The following is a 14,775-nucleotide window of genomic DNA, read 5'->3' as shown; positions in this document are numbered from 1 at the left end:
AGAACCAACTCTGTGTGCGTGTGTGTGTGCATACATACATAATGCATATACAAACACACATGCACACTCAGAGAGAGAAATAGCTCCTGTGATTATGAAGGGTAGTAAGCTTCAAGTCTGTAAGGTAAGTCAGCAAGTGGGAGACCCAGGAAAGACGATGGTGTAGGTTCAGTCTGAAGATACAGGAAGGGCCAATATTTCAGTTTGAGTCTTAGGGCATGAAAAAGCTGATGTACCAGTTCTAAGGCAATCAGGCAGGATGAACTGAGGCAGGGTCAACATTTTTGCTCTTTTCCAGCCTTCAGCTGATAGGGTGAGGCCTGCCCACATTAGGGAGGGTCATCTGATTTACTCAAGTCTACTGCTTTAAGTCCAGTTTCATCCAAAAACACCCTCAAAGGAATACCCAGAATAATGTTTGACCAAATATCTGGGCACCCTGTGGCCCAGTCAAGTTGACGTACAAAATTAACTATCACAGGACCTAAATAGCAGTAGTTAATAGAAGGAATATTAAGGAATCAGTGTCTTATTAGCAGTCTTTCAGAGGCATAGGCCAATACAATGTGTATAGACAGAGACAGAGAGATTTAATTTAAGGAATTGGCTCATGCAATTGTAAGGTTAGAAACTCTGACACTTGTAGATCAGGCCCAGAGGTTAGGAATCTGTCAGGATTTGATGTTTCTATCCTAAATACAAAGGCTGTCTAGAGGCAGACTTTCCTCCTCTTGGGAGACTTCAGTCTTTTCTGTTAAGCCTTCAGTTGACTGAGTAAGGCCCACCCACATTATGGAGTGGGCCTCATTCAATCAGTTCATACAATTTATACACTATGGAGGGTAGTCAGTGGACTTTGGGTGAGCAGATTACCCTTCAATTTATATATTATGGAGGGTAATCTGCTTTACTTAAAGTCCACTGATTTAGGTGTTAATAATATCAAAAGAATATCTTCAAAGCAATATCTAGACTGGTGTCTGAGCAAACAACTGGGACCATAGCTCAGCCAACTTGACACATAAAATTAGCCATCATAATCAGTAAAATATATTGACCTAATTTGGTAATATCCAGATTCTGGAGTTTCACAAACTGGCAAAACTTTACATAATGTAAACTGCAGAGCTATGTAATGTATCTTGATACATATAAGCATAAAACCATTTATACGATTCAATTAAAAATGCAGTTTTAATGCCAAAAAAGTGAAAGGACTTAATATCAGAATAAAAGACATTTGAAATGTATGAATTTGAAAAACATACAACAGTGCTGATTTTAAACCAGTGCCACTTTATGAACCGCATGTCAGTCCACTTCTGTCCGAAGATTCTGTGATTCCCTGAACAAGGACTAATTCTAAGTAGGCAAAATATATGTTTCTCCTATTCTCCTTTTCTCTGTGCTTGTTATACTCTTTCCTCCATGGCAATGCTTTCTTTTCGCTTCTCCCCACTCTTTTTACCATTACTTATGGCTTCTACAATTTTTTCACTGAAGCCATATCCCTTGCAAGGCTTTTGTCGGCAAATAACAATAAAACCAACTCAAGTGGGCTTGTCCTGTAAGAAATGGCATATATGAAACCTAGAAGGAAGGTGAATTTCAATATTAACCTGATGAAGTAACTGGCTTAAGGTTTTCCTTGAGGGTCCTTCGGAGCATGTTAGCTTCCTCTTTAGGCTGCTAAGAGGAGAGCTGAAGTCGTCTTTAGCCTTGTATTCACATAGGACAACACTAGGAGGAATTAAGAAGGCGTGACTCCCCGGAGTTCTTAACCATGTAAAGAAAACCTCTCCAGAAGCAGCCAGAAAAATCTCTAACTGATGTCACGGGCCTGAATTGGGTCTCGTGCTTATTCCTGTCCCTAATTAGAGAAGCGGAATTCCTCTTAAATCAATCATGCTGACTTTTGGAACTGACAGAGTATTTTCAACTTTACTTGGGACAGATGGGATCTTTGGAAAATGAAGAGATGCTAAAAACAAATCAAGATTTTGTTTGGAAAAAAAGGAGGAGGAGGTAGTTCCCGCCTCAGTAGCCAGCACTATCTATGAGGGTCTAGTAGTTATCCAGCATTCACAAATGCACCACTCTCTATGCCTTCTCATTCAAATATGCTCACACTTATTTTAAAAAGCACTAAACTCTTTCCGAGAAGACAATATAGTCATATCTAGCTATTACGCCTAGTCCCAAGTCTAGGACATTTCTGAGATATGCCTTCATCTCCATCAGGTTCAAATGCATGGAGACTCCTGATTAACAATCAATTCTGTATCACTGAAACATTCCAAATGGATTGTGAGGGAAGAAAAGGATAGCTGTAAAAACAAACCCGGATTTTAAGTAGCCCACTGAGGCCACGGATCCATTTGTCATTTACAATTGGGTGATTCTGTCAAGAACTTCCTGCCGTGTCAGCGATCTGTGTTGTTGATTTAACCTAGTTAGAGAGTTCTCGGTGAGCTTCCAGGTATAATTTCCCCTTCCCATTGCTTCTTTGGCCTCTCTTTGATGGCAATGAAAGGTATCCCTTTGGGAAACTTTCCCCACTGGCTTGGTTCTGTGGGCCTAAAGGTTGTCTTGGAGTGGCACCACTGCAGCCTCTTCATAACTGCTTCCGGTTTCCACGGTAGTGATCTCCCTTAAACACGTGGTAGCCGTCCATTCTATAAGGCTTTCAGTCAATTCCATGGCTTAGTACAAGAACCAAATATAACATCTCATCCAGTTTTCAAAGGTAAAGATTTCGATCTATTAGCAACAGTTCTGTGCACTGCCCATCCCTTGAGCTCTCAGTGTGGTATTTGCTAATTTTACCCAGGCCTCTGTCTGTAGCCACTTGCACACTCCAGCTTCAAGGGGAAAAGTATGTTCTTTGCCCCGAGACTCAGAGACCGTATCTCAGGGGCACCATCACAATGAAACATGAGCTTCAGCTTTTTCAGCTTTTTAAAAACAATTTTCAGCTTAAAAAATTTTTTTTTATTTTAATGGAGACACAGTTCTTTAAATTGGCAGAGAATGGGAGTAGGAACTGGGGTGAGAAGGAAAGGTGACAGAAGCGTCTCTGTTTACCTTGTGATGGTTATTATTTTTTAAATGTTTTCAAACTTCTAAAAGCCAGATTTAAAATTCTGAATTGTCATCCACAGCCAAAGATGGAAAATCATGAGTTATTTTCCTCCTAAGATTACTTCTTTACACAGGTTCTTATTGGTGACTGCAAAAAGTAGTCAACATACTTTAAAATTCAGACTTTTTTTTTTCCATCCAAGTCCTTTAATTCTAAAGCTTCCATTACCATTACAGACCCTGGTTTGGCCAACTGCATTGCATTGGCATAAGAAAGATTGCCGAAGTCCAGTTTCGAGAAAGAGATTTCTCACTTCCCCTACTTCTTTCACTTAGAATCTGCCCCATGTTAGATCCTCTTACCTGCAGCTACTCATTTCCAGGTATCAAACTGTGTAAGTAGCAAGCAACAGAAAAAGAATATGGATACTTGTTTTGCCAAAAATCTACTGAGAGCAGTGCTCTAGAGAATACATTTTGGGGCCAAGCATGGTGGCTCAGGCCTGTAATCCCAGCACCTCGGAAGGCCAAGACAGGTGGCTCACCCGAGGTTGGGAGTTCGAGATCAGTCTGGCCAACATGGTGAAACCCCATCTCTACTACAAATCCAAAAATTAGCCAGGCATGGTGGCGTGCACCTGTAATCCCAGCTACTCAGGAGGCTGAGACAGGGGAATCGCTTAAACCTGGGAGGCACAGGTTGCTGTGAGCTGAGATCACACCACAGAACTCAAGCCTGGGAGACAGAGTGAGACTCCATCTCAAAATAAAATAAAATAAAATAACATTTTGGAAACACCACTTATGCAAAAAGAAGGAAATCATGTAGGGATTTCCTTAGAAGTAACATGAGGTGATAGCCCAGAACACTACATATTTTTAATGAAGGCATCTATGTGTCCATATAATTAACACCAAGATTTCCTTTTAAAATGACTGAAGTAGGTTAGTAATTAAAATAATGAAAATAATATAAGGCATATAATAATACGGAAATAAATTTTCTGTCACAAATATCCATAGCTCATGGGTACAGAGATCACAAATTTGGACAGAATAAACACTAGATGTTTGGGCCAGGCACGGTGGCTCAAGCTGGTAATCCCAGTGCTTTGGGAGGCCGAGGTGGGCGGATCATGAGGTCAGGAGTTCAAGACCAGCCTGGCCAACATGGTGAACCCACGTCTCTACTAAAAATACAAAAAAATTAGCCAGGGGTGGTGGCGGGCGCCTGTAATCCCAGCTACTTGGGAGGCTGAGGCAGGAGAATCGCTTGGACCCGGCAGGCTCAGTAGTGAGCTGAGATCACGCCACTGTACTCCAGCCTGGACAACAGAGCAAGACTCCATCTCAACAACAACAACAACAACAACAACAAACACTAGATATTTGAAGCATTGTTAAAATTTTTATCTTAAAGGACTGCCTTCCATTTGTCAACCTAAATATCTCCTTTGTTAAGATTTATTTTCAAATGTCAGAACCTAAATTTACCCAGTTATTCTAAAACCAGTCTTTTGACTTATTTTCTCTTTTGATTGTTTTAAAGATATTATAGTAGCCAATTTATAGATCTAACTTTAAAAATCCTGTATGTATATTAACACCTTTCTGTGATGATTTAGTGGCTACTTGGACACTTTAACTTTCATTAGTAAAATTAGATGTGTTTTATTTAAAAGATGCCATGAATAACTTTTTCTTGTATTTATTTATCAATTCTTATAGGTCTTCCAGCGCGGCATGGATATGACGCTTGTAGCTTATTCAAAGTCCCTAAATAGCCCCAAAATATGGGGATCTGAGAGCATTCTTGGTAGAATTCGTGAATCTGCCCTGGAAATGTATTCCACAGTTTCGGTTTTGAGACTCTTTATCCTTTTGATTTGATTGCTCCTGGAGCCCTGCCCTGAGCTCTGAGTGAATGTATTTATCTTAGTTTGCCTAGAGGCATTGCCTAAAGGCATTCTGGAATCTGCAGTGGGAACTTGGTGATAGGTTGATCATTGAAACTGGCTTTTGAAAGTGACATTTTGGTTAAAAGTCATCTCAACAAAGAAAAACAGCTTTTAGAAAGTGTATATTCAGTAAAATTCCAGAAGTTGGCCCTGGCGGGCTGTCCCTGAATCTGGCTCTGGCAGCGGGTTTGAAATTCTCCAGCCTGGTTGAGAGCACAGTGTCTTCTCAGAGCACAGAGGCCAGGCTCTGCTCGGGAATCCCCTCCCCAAGACAAGAGGAAGGCACTCCCGAGGCCACACGCAAGGTTTCCACCTGAATTATACACCGTTCTTGGGAAGGCTATCTCTGCGGACCCAGAGTCTTTCCTCCTGAGATGTGAACAAAGGCTCCACCCAGCGTCACAAGGATAAACGCACCACGGAGACATCAGCTGATGAATTTCAATAAACTGAAGCCTGAAAAGAAGCAGTCGTACTACAGAAGAAAGCTGTTTTTCAGAGTCAATGCCCTTAAGAACATGGTGTTACCCTGGTAGCGTAGATTTGGATAGGTGAAACATTCGCAAAGCTTCCTTTGAAAACAGACATGGTTAGTTTTAATAATGCATATTAAAACTTTATTGTATTAAACATTGTGGGATTACCCCAGATGTAATTAATAGATGTTTACTGATTTGGAATGAGCAAGTCATCTTGCAAAATACCTCTTTGATATAGACTCCTGGAGAGACCTAGATGCAAGAGAAGCCATGTCCAGATGTCTATAAATCAGAATATCTGTATAATCCATTAAGTAGATGGGGGAAGGAGATCACAACTTACAGACAGGAACCAAAAAATATGATAGAGTAGAACTGATGAAAGGAGAGAATTTAAAGAGATGACAAAGAAGGAGAAATGGAGAAAGAAAGGAGAGGAATAAAAAAAAAGAGAGAGAATAGAAGTCAAAGGATAAAGTAAGTTTTCATTAGACTGTGTGCTTCTGAATAGCATCCACTTGTTCCTACTGCTTTGAGAAGTTAATTATCTGACTGAACACTGCTCACAGATCCTGAATGGCTCTCTATTCCTCTAACCTTTAGAGACTTTTATGACTAGAATAACCAGAGAAGCTCACAGAAAGAAAACTGTTTTCTGTGCTTATAACATCAGTGGCCAGAAATGTGTACACCTGGGGACCAGGTTGGAGATTGGACCTGGCTCCCAGGTCAGAAGTTCAACACCTCTATCCTCACTTTGCCTTACGAAGGGCTCCTCACGGTAGTTGTGAAGGCAACATTTAGCAGTGCAGAACCTCAATGACCAAATGTATTGAAAAGAGCCCAAAAGCTGACTCCCTGTCTCAAAAAGAGGTATGGCTTTTCTCCAGTGCATGCATTTGTTTTTAATGTTTAACAAGCTGACAGGAGCGATTAGTCAAAGACTAACGGCCGACTTACTGGTTACTCCAACACAAACAAATCGTCACCAGACTGTCAGGGCCTCGACAGTGTCCATTCTCCTAAAAATGCTTAATGCATTTCTCGCATCTGCAATGACACATGTAAAGCGGTGACCCTTTCAGATCCCCCACTCTCCCCACCAAAAAAAACACACAATTATTTGCTCTGTTTTATGAAAAGGTGGAAGGGAAGATTTTCCTCAAAGGTGGGGTGTGGGAAACAAATGAACAAACAAACTCAGGGTGAGTTGAGAATGCCTCATAACCAGGTCACCATCTGCTTTCGTTCTTTAATCAGATAATTGATCTTTCCTGAACCATTTATGCTCCCAGCTAAATCGTCTACAGAGATGCCCATGCCCTCAAGCACGAGGCACTTAAGAGAAGTAAATCTGATTGCAGTCCAAGTTAGGAAACATTCTGGAACACATCACTGGATCAAACTGCAGTCCCTCCTGGGAGGAACACATTTTTCAGAGTGTTGAGTGAAATATAAGGGGAGTTCAAGTCTTCAGTCATTCACCGCAGACCTTCCTTTAAAATCTGGGTGGGTCTTCTTGCAGGATTTGATGCTGAGACAAAAGGGAAGATCAGGCCATTGTGGTTTTTCTATTCATGAGAGTCTAAAGGGACATGTGTACCTTGTCATTTCTGACCGGAATGTGAGAGCTGGCCTGGTTCTGCTCTCACAGGCTCCTACCTTCCCATGTCCTAGGCTCCCCCACCCCCGGACTCCAACCAGAGTCACCGAGCCCCTCTGCGTGGGATACAGGGTTCTGCCTCTGCAGCTGTCACCGTATGCTCAGATTGTCACACAGTTCAGGACAGATTAGAGAAAGTCACTTTTGACTGGCATATTAGGAGAGGCAGTCGTCATTAGCATACTAAACTAGGTAGCCCTAAACCTGCTGGGTCCCCAGTGAGCCTCCAACACTAGTTCTCTCTCTTCTAATTAATGAATGGTATTAGCAATTAAGAGAGCCTCACATGACAGAGGCAATTTTTTCTTTGCTCGAAGGTAACATAGAATAAACATGAAGTTGACATAAAGTCAGCCAGACAAGAATCTAATGCCCTCCAAATCACCACAGTTTTTCATTTCTGTGATCCTGAGAATTCAGCCCACCAAAGGGGCCAAAGAGCCTATAGTTTTCAAGGATTGATGAATAATTCTACACTTTTGACTCAGCTGAATGTTTTCTTTGCATTTGTCCAGGTATCTGGAGAAGATAAGAATTAGACGACAGCTTAAAAGGTATTCAATAAACATATACACAAATATATCCTGCCATATCTACCTTCCGTGTCCTTCAGATTAGCAGATGTCACACTGATCTAGGCAACAGATGATGTGGTTTACATTTTAAAACATATCCTGCAGTCATTTTGGTCTGTTAAATTATTTCATTAAATTAGGGCCTGTGACTCCAATGAAGGAGAGAAAAAATGTAAAATGTTAACCAGGCTAGCAGCCAGGTGGGCGTGCTTTGTCTTCAATTTGTCATTCAATTAGGGGTCAGGAGATAAAATTTCCTCTCTCACAGTTAAGGTCAAACACCTCCCCCTTGTGGTCCCATGTAACTGGTTCAATTCTGTTACAACCTGTATTCAGGTGTCCACCTGGTTTTACAGGTAGATCACTTGACAGAGAGTTTAATAACATCTATGTCATTATCACCAATCACTTCATCCTCAAGTGAAGACAAACCGCCGCAAACACAGGAGTTTGATACCGGTGAATATTAATTAAGAACAGAAAGAAAATCAGACCTTTAGATATATACAAATGATCCTGATTCATGATGGTTTGATTTACAATTTTTCAACTTTATGCTGTGTAAAAGTAGAAACCACAGTTTGAATTTTGAATGTTGGTCTGCTTTCTGGGATAGCAATAGGCAGTAGGAGACTTCTTGGACATGCTGGGCAGTGGCAGGGAGCCACAGCTCCCCATCTGCCTGCCAGCAAGAGGCTATACCGCCAATACTCTGCAGTGGGCTCTGTTGCCAGCATCTTCTGGATATTGTGTTTTCTGATTTTGCACCCCATAATGTCTACACAATGTCCATCTTTGTACAGTATTCACCACTTTACTATAAGATAGGCTTTGTGTCGAATGATTTTGCCCAACTATAGGCTATGTGAGTGCTCTGAACATGATTGAGTTGGGTAAGGCTAAGCTGTGATGTTTGACTCACTCTGTTCTCAATATGTGATGGGGTCATCTGGATGTAACTCTACTGTAAGTCAAAGAGCAACTGTAGTTAACATCTCCTGCAAAGGTATGTGTTCCATATGAAATACATTAATATAACACACCATTGGAATGATGAAAAATACGTAAAGAGTGCCTACAAATCAATAATAAAAATATTCACAAACTAATAGAAAAGGGATCAAAACAAATGAACATGCAATAAATGAAGAAGAAATATTATGGCCAATTCACACATAGAAAAGCTTAACATCATTGCCAATCGAATAAAAACAAATTAAACCAATTGTTTATTTTTTCATGTAACAGATGAAAAAAGTTTATAAAGCACTACAAGAATATGAAAAACAAGCATTCTCATATAATTTTGATAAAAGTGTAAGCTGGTAAAACATTTATTGACTGCTAACTGTCGGTATCCATCAAATATTTAAATTCCATTTTATCTAATAATTAGACTTCCAGGAAATTGTCTTTAAGAATCTTGTTAAAAATGTAAAGTTTTAAGCATAAAGATATCATTGCAACTTTTGGTATCATAGTAAAGCACAATTATAAATGTCCATCAATGCAACAATGGCGAAATAAATTATGGTAATACTCTACCTTGGACAAATGCAGTCATGTAGCCACTAAAAATGAGGTATTCATATTGTACGTGCTGATCAAAAAATGCATATTCACATTACTAGGTGAAAAAGCACGTTTTAGGGAAAAATTGTGCTTTATGTGTGTGTTCCTATGAATGCCATGAGATATGTTTGCACATATGTTTATATGTGTGTATGTGTATATGTAAATGTATACAATAGGTTAAAAATCTGCATTAAATGGGAGGGTCATGGAAGGTCGGGGGACTTTTAAGCTTTACCCGACATACACATGCACTGATGCAACTATGGGAGAACGTTTTAAATATTACTTGTGTAATAAAAACAAAAAGAGAAAAAAGGGAAATAAAACCAGCTTTGTTAATGAGATGTGTAGACTTACCAATTAAAGTTAGACATGTACTCTGCTCTATAAGGCCTTATCACCTGGAAGTCACAGTAAGAATTTTAATGAGAAGAAAAGAATGCATCAAAGAGCAGCCTTACTTGATGTTTTCTTTCCTTCTTCTCCATTTTCATGTTTGTCTTCTATCTTTTATTATCCTCTCTTTCCACAATATGTAAATGATCACAATGTGTACAGGACTAGGCATTCATTAAAGACTAGTTAAACAAGATGCTTGCCTCTATGGTGCTTACTGGCAATTTTGAAAAAAAATTAATTACAATTAGAAAAATATCAAATATCCTATTAAGAAAAAACAAACTTGAAGTCAACCTAAATGCCCATCAATGATGCATTGGATAAAGAAAATGTGGTACATATACACCACTGAATACTACGCAGCCATAGAAAAGAATGAGATCATGTCCTTTCAGGGACGTGGATGGAGCTAGTAGCCATGATTCTCAGCAAATTAACATAAAGCAGAAACAGAACATCGAATACCACACGTTCTCACTTTCTAAGTGGGATCGAAATGATGAGAACATGTGGACTCATAGAAGGGAACAATACACACTGGGGCCTGGCTTGGAGGTTGGAGGGTGGGAGGAGGGAGAGGATCGGGAAAAACAACTAAAGGGTACTAGGCTTAACACCCCAGTGATGAAGTCATCTGTACAACAAAGCCCCATGACACAAGTTTACCTATGAAACAAACTTGCACTTGGACCCCTGAACTTAAAGCAAAAGTTTAAAAAAAAAAAGAGAGAAACCAAAGATGTTTCGGTGAGGGAAACTGCCTTGGAGATCATGATGGAGGTCACAGCTCTTAGGACATGAGATCAGTAAATTCATTCCTGAGAAGATAGTGTATCCATTTTGAGGCCGATATAACAAATCACCTCAACCTTGATGGCTTAAACAGAAAAAAAATTATTCTTTCACAGTTCTGAAGGCAGAAGTCCAAAATCAAGACATCAGTAGATCTCTCTGAAGACGCTACAGGACCACCCAGCCATGGCCCCTCTCAGCCCTGCAGGCTGCCAGCGTTCCTTCTAGGGGCCCCATCTGCACCTCTACCGCCATCTTTATGTGACCTCATCCGTGTGCATCTTCTCTCTCTTATAAAGAGACTTCCCTTGGTTTTAGAGCCCACCTGGATAATGGAACATGACCTCATCTTGAGATTCTTAACTCATTTATATCTGCAAAAACACTTTTTTTCAAGTAAGGTCCCATATACATGTTCTCAGGGCTAGGACATAGACATATATTTTGGGGGCATAATTCAACCCACTGAAGAGAACATTTAAATTAAGAACTAAACAGAATGTAGAAGACAGCTGTTGTGAAGGGCTTGTTTGTGTGCACATGTGCGTGTGCTGGGGTGGCCTTCAGGCAGATGGGGGTGCTTCCGTTCAGCTTCTCTGTTGAGCAGAGAAGGGAGGACGTGACAGACCAGGAAGGAGGCTGTTGCCCTGCCCAGATGAAAGATGGTGATCATGAACTGGGGAAGGAGTCAAGATAATCATAAGCAGAGGCATTTGAGACATAGTTATGGCAGCATGCCTTTCTAATGCTTAAAGATGGAAAGGAAGAAAGAGGATAAAGTCAAAACTGATACCCCAGTTCCTCACTTAAGCTGTGACCTGCAGAATACAGGCAAACACAGCACTGGTGGGAAGTACAGTGAGGGGAATCAAAGCTCACTTTGGCTACAAAAATATAGGCCAGGCTCAGCAAACCAGCAAATTAGGGAAGCAATGTAATTGCAACCAACATGAAAGATGAATACAGTCTAATTACTTAAAGACAAATTTAAAATAAAAATCGCAAGCAATTAGTGAATGAAAGACTTTGACAATTCACAAAAGCAAAAATACAATTGGCAGATTGCATGTGCAAACACATTCAATGTCACTCCTAATAAAAGAATGATACACAAAAAATATTTAATAGTCTCTTCCTACATTAGCAAGCATTTTTATAATAACACACACACAATGATGATTGGGATGGGATAGAAAAAAAAATGAACACCTTGTTCTATATTAACTCTGGCATTTGGCACAAACTTTCTGAAGGCTATTTGACCCAATGATTCTGCATTTCCAATCTACTTTCAATCAAATACTCAGAAACGTAATCAAGAATTTCTGAACAAAGATATTCTCCTCAACATCTTGAAGACTCAGAAAGACCTTCATAGCAGTATCAGAGACATAGTTAAATAAATTATGAAGTGGCATACATTGGAATATTATGTAGCATTAAAATACATTGTAAAAAGAATTTTAGATGACATGGGAACATTTCATAAGTTTTAGCAAAACAAAGTAGAATGTAAAATTTTAGGTGTAAACTATGCCCAGTATTTAAGAAGTGCATCTGCGAAATACAAGAAGAAAGCATGCCAATATGGTAACAATGGTGACTTCATTGTATTTTTTTTGTAACTTATTAATTTTCTTCAATGAAAAATTACAGCAAAAACTGGGAGGAATGGTCTCTCACTCTTTTAAAGATTTGTTGTGGGTATGATTTTTACAACAACTGAAAATGGTATAAAGGTGAACTCCCCACCAGAGTTAGTCTTTTTGTTTATTTGTTTTTTCCTCTCTCAGGTTTCTTTGCATTAAAGACAATTTATAGGGCCAGGCCTCCAACCCTTCATAAGGCCTGGAACTTCAGCCTTCCTTCACCACCCCTTCTTCCTTCTGCCTTCTGTACAAACAACTCAACCACTTCAAGCTCTAAAGAGGAAAAAAAACTTAATTGATAAAACAACAAACCCTGAAAATCAAAAACTACTGCCAGTGATCTTGTCTTCACAATGTTTTGTTCACAACGATGTAACTGGATTTTAAGACTATACTCGATCATAGAAAACCTTTAATTTACTTTGCCTATAGACAAAATTGAAGAATGGGTATGCCAACTCCATGGTTGGGAAGGAACTATCAAGGAAAATGAAATATGCGCACTGTCCCAATGTTGTCTCTTAATGAATTTGGATAGACCAAGATTCTGCACAAGATATACTGTCTATATATGAATGCTAGCTGAGTAGTGTAGGTGGAATTACAGTTCCTTCCATGTAAACTTTTGTTTGCCATGGAACTTAACTCTCATCTTTCTACTGGCTTGGTTTCTATCTCTCACTAACTCCTTTCCAAACTCCTCTGTAAAATATAAAACATTTCTTGATACACTCAAATGATTTGGATGCTCCCTTTTATTCCTCCTACTCTCATCTGAACTTGGTTCCTACTCAGGTCCTCTCACAGGAGTGGTCTGGGATTTCCCTTCACCGTTGTCCTAGATCTCATCTTCACCTTGACATCACATGGATCACCAAAGTCTTTGGAACTCATATTCTCCTTTCTCAGTATACTCGCTTAGCTTATGCGATAGTAGTAATTGTTGGCACCTTGAATGCCTAAAACGTCTTTATTCTGTCCTCATATTTGATTGATTATTTCTCTGAGTGTTAAATATAAATGGAAATACATTTTTCTGGGAATTGTCAAGGCATGATTCCTTTTCTTTCCTAGCTGTTAGTGTTGCTGTTGGAAAGTCTAGTGACATTCTTTATCCAAAGGCTCTCTAAGTTACATCTTGCTTTTTCTCTCAGATAGCCTTTAGAATCACAGACACCGTCTCTAGTGTCTGATATGTCATGATACTATAACTCAGTACAACCTTTTTCCTTCCATTGTGCTAGACATTGGGCGAGACCTTCCAATTTCAAAACTTATACCCTTGTTTCTGCGATGTGGTCTTCAAACATTGCACTGAAGATCTTCTCTTCTTTTTACTTGATTTGTCTGTGAACCCTAGTATTTGGATGGTACATCTTATAGGCAGAGACTTTAATTTTATTCACTTTTATATTCTCTAACTCTTGGTCTTTTGTTCAATTTTCTGGGAAATTTCCTAAAGTTTGTCTTCCATTTCTCCTACTGAATTACTACATTTTTAGTTCAAAGAGTTGTTCTTGATTCCTCGCTTAATGTCTCCGATTTATGGAAATGAAAAGAAGCAGTCAGCTTGGGAGTGTTAATGCCACTTCTCTCTTCCCCAGAAGTTCTTCTGCTGTTGATCTAGGAGTACCTCAGACCTTGACAAATCTTCAAGGATTTATCTCCCACTATTTCTTGCATGAAACAAGGCAGAAAGTTTGAAGACTGGCAGATTTCACAAATCCCCTTTCTAAAGGGTCTGCCTGCGGATTTACACATTCTGCTCAATCCTGCTCCAAAAGTCAGAATGAGTGGCAGACAGAACAGAGCTCACCTTATGTTGTTGGACCTCAAGTTTGGACTGGAAGAGTCACTTACCACAGATTGATCTAATTTCTTTAATGAGAGTCATGCCAAATACCTTAGCTAAATATATCTTATTTAAACTCCTTGGGCAAAGGGGACTAGATCAAGTGTGGGCTGTGGAATAGGGAATTAGATGCAAGGAATTAGTTCTAGATTATATTAGCAAAGATTGGGATAAAAGGACCTTTAACAGTAGAAAAAAAAATCGTCCCCCAAAAAATACTGTCCCTTAGCATCAGAGAGCAGCCAGTAGATTGAGGGTTAGCTCAGGAAAAGAACGTTCAAACATGCCCTCTCTCCCCTGAATTCCAAATCACTGCTCCTCAGACACTGTGGTTCTAGGCAGATAAGCTGACCTCGATGACCACAGAATATAAATAACGTGACTCCTCAAGCCATTTAGCTTTACTCTTCAGACTGTTTGGCCTCTCCTTTCCTATCTTCTTCTTGATTTGGATCATTGTCAGTACCCTTGTCACTCTTTATACTGTAGATGATGATGATGATGATAATTTGAGCACATACAATACACCAGGGCCTCTGAGGTAGGGTATTTATAAAATTTCAGTTAATTCAGAAAATAGCCTATTTGCAGTAGACAATATTACATCTATTTTATAAGTTATAACCTGAAGTTCTAAGAACTTAAATGACTTATTCATAGTCACTCATTACCTTATTTTTGATATATTCCAAATTATCTTTGTTTCCACTTCCAAATCCTCAACTCTATCTATAATTGAAAGATAACAAAGT

Source organism: Mandrillus leucophaeus, unplaced genomic scaffold (genome assembly GCF_000951045.1).
Source record: "Mandrillus leucophaeus isolate KB7577 unplaced genomic scaffold, Mleu.le_1.0 Scaffold1110, whole genome shotgun sequence".
NCBI classification, from domain to species: domain Eukaryota; kingdom Metazoa; phylum Chordata; class Mammalia; order Primates; family Cercopithecidae; genus Mandrillus; species Mandrillus leucophaeus.
The sequence above is the reverse complement of the archived record's forward strand: the minus strand, read 5'-3'. Positions refer to the sequence as shown.